This window comes from Aptenodytes patagonicus, chromosome 2 (assembly GCF_965638725.1).
Source record: "Aptenodytes patagonicus chromosome 2, bAptPat1.pri.cur, whole genome shotgun sequence".
Lineage (NCBI taxonomy): Eukaryota > Metazoa > Chordata > Aves > Sphenisciformes > Spheniscidae > Aptenodytes > Aptenodytes patagonicus.
The window spans coordinates 14,769,684-14,778,494 of NC_134950.1; positions in this window are offsets into that span (position 1 = coordinate 14,769,684).

Consider the following 8,811-nt stretch of genomic DNA (forward strand, 5'->3'; position numbering starts at 1 on the left):
GTGGGCTGCTCTGCACAGAAGCAGGATATGGCAGAGCAACGCAGTGCCTCTGCGGTCCCGCCAGTGATGTCCAGCGGGCTGGATCTCCATTGTCTTCTCCAAAGCCAGAACATGCTCCACTGTGAGAGGAAGACAGTCAGAGCTGGGAGCTGTTGCCTTGCTGTGTTTGTATGAGGCAGCAGCTCCTGCCGAGGCTGGAATGACACCCTCCTTTTTTTCTTCTCTCTACTTAGACAACTGGTCTCAAGCCATGAATCAGGAAAAGGACATACTACCAAAAAGCAAAGAGAATGTGTACATAACTCATGAACACTGCATTCCAGAAATTCCTTCGGCTCAAATCCTAGCTCCAGTGGTAATGACAAGAAACTAGCACAGCCAGAACCAGAGCCTCAGGACCAGGAAATGAGCAGGTCAGATCTGCAGTGTCTGTTGTCCCCCGTTGTCCCCCTCAGGCAGCTATTAAATATTGTTAGGCTTGAATTCCCAGGGACAGGGCCTGATTAACATTTTTCCAGAATATACAGGTATCTCATAAGTGGAATATAATAATGTAATGCTGTTCCTTCCCACAGAACCTACTGAACACTAGTTTCTTGAGTATATTGTACACTATGAGTTATTTACTCAACCTTATTGGTTACATTGGAGAAATGCTGCATCTTTTTTTTAATCTAATGCAAAGCAGTGTTTTTAAACTTTTGCATGTGCTGTAGTCAGCAATGATTAACAGCTTACGTGTCTCAGCAGCTTCTTTTTTCTTCCTTACATTTTAAATAAAATGCAATGGAAATTCAGTACTCTGATCTGTATTCTCCCTTCTACCCACATAATTTCTCAGAGCTGTCAGATGTAATTTGCAAGCCTCCCTTCTTCTGTCATCATAAAATTATGTCAATATTCCACACCACCTGATGCATCCTCTTGCCACTTTATCTAAAGATCAGAGAAAACATATGTAAAGTACTAACCAAAGCGTGAACAATTATAACCATTGGGCCTGGAAACAATGCAGTTTGCAAAACATGTTGTCTTTATTATAACTTACATGAATAGCCTCAAAGTGAAAAGGCTGGGTGTGTGCAATGACCTCACACACCAGTTATTACCTCTAAAATATAAATATTGAAGGAGCTTTGGAAATGTGTTGTTTCCCCTAAGTACTGGAAAGAGCACAAGCATGAAAAAGTCTGAATCCAAGACCACACTTAAGGTTTTCCTGTAAGGAATGTACTGTGGAGAACACTGGGAAAGCTGAGAACTTGTATCTGAGCTGATATCTGCGCTGATTTAAAAAAGAAAACAAACAAAAAGGAAAAAAAAACCTCTTAAAATGGAGTGGAATGCATCATTTGTATTTATTTGTCTCTCCAGTTCTATGGAATGCAGCTCTAAGTTGATTCACAGTTAAGAGAGTCTTCCACTGGAAAGACTGAAGGTCCATTGAGTTTCCTTACTGGAAAACCCTGTCATCAGTCAAAACTTTGCCCAGGAAAGGAGAAGGCTGTTGTGATTCCTTTGTGAATTCCACTGTTTGATGAATTTAAATCTCTGCCAGTTACTGGTGAAGTTTGACCTTGGGATACCTTGTTCAATACTTTTCTTGTAGATGATGAATGCCTGAAGAGAAACATTTGATATGGTGCAGTCTTAATATCTTTAATACCAAATTCACTGTGGTATGATATACCTGTGGTGAATGTAGGAAACAAGAAAAAAGGGGTCACAATTACCCGTCCACTTCTTAGTTGTGGCCACTGGCGAGAACTTGCAATGGCTACAGCGATACTGCCAGCCATTCTTGGAAGAAACACCACCACAGAGGGCAATTAATACTGCTTGTTTATTTTCTGGCAGCCTGCAATACATACTGGGCCACTGAGGGAGAGCCAGAGGCTGCTTTAATCTTCAAGAATTAGCAATAACATGCTGTGGCAGGATTTTAGAGATCGGACTGAATCCATATTAGCTTTATTGCACTCACAAAACATTGAGACCACACGGACGCTAGTATTTTCCTGTACACTCATAAATGCCACTCAGATTCTGGCACTGAACATCTGATTTGATTTTATTTTATTTTACTTTATTTCATTTCATTTCAATTCATTTCATTATTTTATTTTTTATTGTTTCCCTCCCTGAGTTACTTTGCCTCTCCTCAAGCCTGCCTCCTAAATTTCCTGTGACTGAAGAACACATTTCCTTCCATCTCCCATCTCTGACTGTTTGGTAGAAACAGCCTCAAAAGATCAAGAAACAGATGGATGGACTGTTCTTGGTGTTTCTCCCAGGAATGAAGGTTTGGTTGCCAGTGGCTTTAGTTTCACTGTAAGAGGCAGCTGCTATCCTGCAGCCAAGTGGGAAGATTAAATGATTTGGGGACAGTGAGTTCACCCAGGAGAGAAGGGGTGGAGAAGACAGTGTCTTGGCACAGTGAGTCGCTTTTGTGTTGGGAGAGCAAGTGCCTGGACTAGGCTGTGTTGGGAGGTACAGACTAACCCAGAAATGACTAAAACAAATGGTCCTTGAAACATGATTTGGAGCAGAGCCTACAGCACGTCTGCAGCACACATGAGGTAAATCCTAGAAATGGTTGGAAGGGATGTCTGACTGCAACAAAAGGCCGAGTCTTATTTTAAAGTACTCGGAAAGGATGAAAAGGCCCACTAGAAAAATTGACTGGGTGCTAAGAATGACAGACGCTACATGACTGCTGGGAAATTTAGCACCTGATACTGCCCCTGGGATGGGCAGAGGATGTGCCTTGCTTAGATAAAAACACTGTGGTGTATTTAAGAGCCTCAGCCATCCTTGAACTTGCTTCCTGATTACCCAGAAGGGATTGGTGTAGCCAGGGGAAAGATTATTGTTCCAGATGTGCACCTGGGTTTCCTTCAGCCTCTCAAGGTCTCTCCTGAACAAAGGGTCTATTAGAAGATGCTCCCCTGCCATTGCAAAGCTGCTCAGAGGATTTAAGTCAATATACATTAATTTTATAGTCATAAGAGTCCGTAGGTGTATTCCCCTGCACTTCCTCACCTGGTTGGCATGAATACCTCCCCCACTTTCTTTTGGAGAACAGACCCTAAACTCGGCCCTGCACTTTGAGCTCCTTGAAAATCTGAGCCTTGCTACTTCCTCCATATCTAATTAATCATTTCAAACCCATTCTGCGCCTACTTACTGCTTCTTAGACCTGCTAGGCAAGCACTATCAGGGAGGCAGGAAAAGAAGCTCTACTAGAAGATATTTTTCTTCTCTGTTTCCTGAAAAAGGCCTCTGGCCAGTATTAGGAGAAAGTGATTTTCTGTGTGCAAGCCTTCTTCCTGGTGTTACTGGCAAAAAAAAGAGACAGGTTTAAATAGCGCCTGGACGGATCTCATTTTGAAACCAACATCCCCAGATCAAGTTCCCTTGCAGACTGTGTGCCCTCCTGATGTGCCCCTAACACACAACACATCTTTGCTGCCAAGTACAAGAATTTATAGGAGACCAGTGGAACTGTATTCGGAGGAAAAGGCACACAGTCTTAGCAGGAGAAAACAGCAATAAGTCTGTATGAACGATAAATAAAAAGCTCTCCCCTGGTAACTCTGCCAAGACTTCATTAATTTGGTTTCCTGCCTGCTGGTGTAAATGTCCAATAGCAAATGTCCTCTAACCACATGACTTCATCCTTCCACCTCTGCTAACCCTCTCTCCCAGTGTGGTGGCAGTGGGTATAATAGGCTTAAAGTCTTCAGGTGTACTTGCAAAGCCTTTCCCTAAACCTTTTGGAAATGTTGCCTGGTTCTTTCCTGAGGCTTTCATACCTACTGCAGCTCTTGTGATTTCAGCGTCAGTTGATGGGGAGCAGAAGTTGACAGAGTTTGTTCAGGACTGTGGCTGTTCCCTAGAAAGGACCCTGAGAAGCCAGTGGAGACCTCCTGCCGCCTCCAGATAAAATCAACTGCAGCTGACAAAGGTTTATCTAACCTGTCCTTATACAACCCTAATGACACTGAAGCCATAGCTTCTCCACACAATCTCTTCCAGTATTTTACTGTGTTCCAAGCAGAAAGTATTTCTCCAGAGTCCAGCCTACATCTCTCTTGCTGTCATTTAACTTGATTTCTTCCTCTTCTGTGCTCAATATGGGTAGAGAACAGCTAATTTTGCTGTTACTTTTCACTTTTTTAGAAGACTTGTCCCCTTCTCCAGACTAAGTCATCCCAGTTCTTTCAGTCCTTTCTTTGCATAATGCTTCATTCCTCTCTCTTTCATTTGTCCATTTGGTTTCTGTTTTGAGTAGATAAATAGCTACAAAAATGCTCAAAATGACCCTTGAGGGATTCTGAATAAAAATCTTGTAATCTCTGTAGTCATCATCTCCGTTATCCATACTAATAAGGCAGGATGAGGTATGGGTAAAAAACCAAGCCCAAGGCACAGATAATACAAAACGTGTAAAGGAGATGGTAAGTCTCTAGTTTGTAGCTCTGGAGCTGTTTTAGCTGTACAGCTATTTTAGTAAACAGATTTCCACAGAGAAGAGCAGCAACTCTGAAATACACTGGGAGCACCTGAGCCTAGTACAACCAGCATGCAGTCTCCACCGCAGGCTCTCTGGCACTTCACCATGCTCAAGAGTGAGGGAAAAGTGGGGCTCAGTGCACCCAAAGATAACTATGAGTAAATGCCATTTCCCATTCTTCATTCCTTTTAGCTCAGAGCTTACGTTTGTGTACAGTGGTGGATAGCTCTATGGCATCTACCCTTCAGCCCCTTCAGGGGTAGCTCTGTGTCCTGTAGAGCAGCAGACCCAAAACTTTATTGGCCTGTGACAATACTGACTGAAAATATGTTCTGGAGCAACATCATTTATTCTCCTTATCAGCTTGGGTTTTGGTAGTAGCAGTCATGCCTGGCTACACGTAATGCTGGAAGTTGGAGAGTCTGTAATATTGCCCGTAAGCCACTTCTCTAAAGCTTCAGGCTACAGAGCCTGCATATCATTTGCTAGGATTGCACGGTCTTCTGAAGCTGTTCCCTGTGACATTAGGTTTAGCCACTGGCATAAATATAGATATTTGGCAAGGTATATTTCTGGTTAAGACTCTGAAGATGCATGATGTAAAGAATTAAATGCTTTCCAAGCCCGAATATACAAAATGTGCCATGCTGTATTTAGCATAGCTGCGGAGAGGAAGAAAGAACATTTACCAGCAGACTGGGTGAATCAAAATGCCAGGGTAGTTTTTGACAAACATTATTTAACTTGCATCATTGCTTATATACATTTTCAATGTAGTATGAGAAATGCAAACTGGTCATATTTCAGTGTAACCCTCTATTAGGGAAACATTTATAATTTCAACCCAGAGTACACGGGTAACAGGATAGCCTTGTTAGCAAGCTGCATCTCTGAATGAGTCACAAGCCTCTTACACCATCATACGGATCAGAGAGGATGCAAATCTGTGAAGATTTCACTTTGGATCTGTGGATTTTCTGCAGGTGCATCTCTTTGCCACCACCAAATCTCTTCGCGGAATGGAAATTTGAGGTCTGCGATCTTCCCCAAAGTGGGCCTTATCTGATAACTTTGCCAGACACCTATTCCACTTGAGTCTTTTGAGAGGGGTTTAAGAGGTAAGCTTGCTTAGCCAGTCTGAATCTTCTTCTTGTGTAGACAGATACCAAGCAGATATTTACCCTGGTTTGGTCTATACAGCAGCAATATTAAGAGTCATAAGCTTTTCTTGTCCTTTTTTTTTTCTGATGCAGTTTCTTTGGGAAGGGACATAGAGAACTTCAAGTGATCTTTTGAATATGGTTTTATGCGTGAGTTGACTCTCGAAGCCCAGAAAACTGTTACAGAGAAATGGAGGAGAAAAAATTTTTACAGTATATTTTTATTCTACCTTTGTTCTGACATTTTAAAATTGCTTAGCATAATGTACAATGCTGGCACCAGGGAGAGACAGAGACGAGTAACTGGGGAAGCCTGGACTCTCACTTTCTCTAGGACACTCAAGAGTAGTAAAATCCAGTCTGTGCTCAGAGGGGTGTATCTGGTTAACTGTGATAGAAGTGATAGAAGGTTTTCCTCCCTGAGACCAATTGGAAAACAGAATTACTCTGCTGCCATTCACCCCATTACAGCATTATAACCTGCCCCAAAATAAAGTACTTTAAAATGTGTTGAATACTCACATTTGGTATCCAAGACATTTTTTAGCCTTAGTATGGCCAGAGTGAAACTTCCCAGTCCTATTTTGAGAAAATGGGTGTCATATCATTCACAATGTGTTAAGGGTGAAGTTCCCCTTTCAGTGCAATAACTTCAGGAGTTTACCACCTCACATTGGAACAGAAGCTTATTTTACATTACGTTGTCATGACTACACCCATTACTATTAAGAAATACCATTGTGGAGACAAAGCCATTATTTTTCTTAGAAAGTCTCCATTATAAAAAAAAAAAAAATCCTTTGAGTAACACCTGTTGGGAAGATCCACCTGTAAAATTAAGATATACTTTGTCAATGAGGCTATAAAATGATGACTGACAGGCAGATACCTTCCAGTGAGAAGTGAAGGAGAAATACTCAAACACTTAAGAATGAGAGATTTAACCTTCACAAACTGCCAAAGGAAGAGAGAAATTTTCTTGACATTTTCACACCAGTGCTTTCCTGGAGGATTATGTTATAGTCAAACATAACTTATTGGCAGCAATTAGGTGAAATTCAATGACTCGTGTTACGCAGGAGGCAAGGCTACATGACCTAATGGTCTATTCTGGCCTATGAATTGTTTAAATATAACTAGTTATTTTATGCATTTTTTTCCCAATTCAACATAGCTTAGCAGTTAGTCAAGGTAGAATTTGCTTATTCCTAGTAAGAAGTGATAGATAAATGTGGGTAATGTTTACTTGAAGATTTCGATGGTCTGCCCATCTTAATGTGGTTTCTTTCATGGTTTTGTACATGAAGGACTCCGCAGAATGCAGGACATGACTGAGCTCATGGTCTGAGGTTATACGGTATGATATCCAGTTCTTACCAAAAAATAGAAGGCTTCTTTGAATAGGCTGCAGGAATCCTTTTCCAGGGAGATCACCACATGGGGTCTTGTCTTTTTCATTGTGAAATTTCAACTGGTCATGAAGACAATAAAGGTCAAATTATCAACTAGGCAGAGAATGCGCATGGAGGGCACAGAAGGCCAACGGCAGGTCTGATCTTGTGGTTAGTTCTGTAGCTGCCCTGGGCCTGGCATATGTTGAGTATGCTGGATACATTCCATACTGCTCAACAGCTACCAAGGACGTGTAGGAAGCCCTGATTTGCTTGCAGCCAGTTTGTACCTATTTCTGTTCCTTTATGCATGCACAGGAGATTACTCATTTGGAGGGGAAAAAGATTCCAGTAATTTGGGTGCACACTGCTGAACTGACTTGCTCTTAAACTAGAAACTTAAACTCCTGCACCTCCTGCTCAGTGGCACCCAGGACTTCCCCAGCAGGGAAGGCATGGTGTGTGAAACAGTTCACCTGGAGAACAGATGAGTCCTCATCCTGGGAACATGCGAGGTTCCACAGTTTCAGGCAGGGAGAACAAAATGAGTACCCAGCTGCATCCCAGCCAGCTTCAGCTTACAAAGCTGGTTGGAAAACGGTGATTCTAAACTTGCCTCTTGCATCACCCTTTCTCCTTGTGCTTCATTAGCTCCACATCTGCCATTAATGGGCTGTGTTTTCAGCGCTTTTATATCGTTTATCGTGGCAGGAGTGATGCCTGTTACAAGTTTGCCTTTCAGTGCAATACATAAAAGAGAACAGATCAGCATGTAGCAGCGTAAAAATATTATTTTTGTATTTTTAATATATTATGAGAACACATTCATCCATAAAACCATGAGAGGGCAGCATTCTCTCTATCATTCATATTCTCTTTCTGCTGGAAAATTAAGAGAGACTTTCTTTAACATTCATCTCATAAACCACAGAGAAGTGTTATATATAATTCAGAGCTTGGTTCAATATTCTTTGTAATCAATAGGAATGTTTCCCTTGATTTAAATAGGTGTTGGACTGAGGCTTCAGTTGTTCAAAATGACATCAGGAAGAACTGTCTGCATAATTTAAATCAGAAGATACTGAAAATAAACAGTCAGGAAATAATTTTGGTGGTGGTTAACCATTGGAACAAAATACCAAGAATACTGGTGTATTCTCCACTTCTTGCTGTCTTTGAATACAGACTAGATGTCTCTTTGGAAAAAGTGGACAAAAGCTGCTGGGTTCAATACTGAGGTAGCGGAGTGGTGTTCTGTGAACTGCATGGCATAAAAGAGAAGTTGATGCTGTACGTATGCAGACAAGATAAGCCACGCTTTTTTTTATGCTGTTAGTAATTAATCAGTGAACAACATCTTAAGGTTTCAGGGAGTGATTTTACAAGCAAAATGGGATGTATTTCCACATAATCTTCTCTAAGTCAGTTCAGAGCATTTGCATCATCTGTATTACACAAGCAGTCAGGTTTGCTAAGCAAAATAATCTCTCTGGCTCTGGAATCCAATCTAGCCAATATGATAGTTTCACTGCAAAATTTTACAGCTCTCATGTGATCCTTTGAGCAACATGCAATACATTATTGTAGCAATAAATGATTGGGGTTTTTAGAAGAATTAAACCGTGCATTTTTTGCAAAATTAGAACAGCTTAAGATGGAGAGAGGTTTTGAAAAGGGGAAGCAGAATTGTTTACCTCCAAATAATCGCTTCAGAAATAACTTAGGTCACAAGAAAGTACAGATT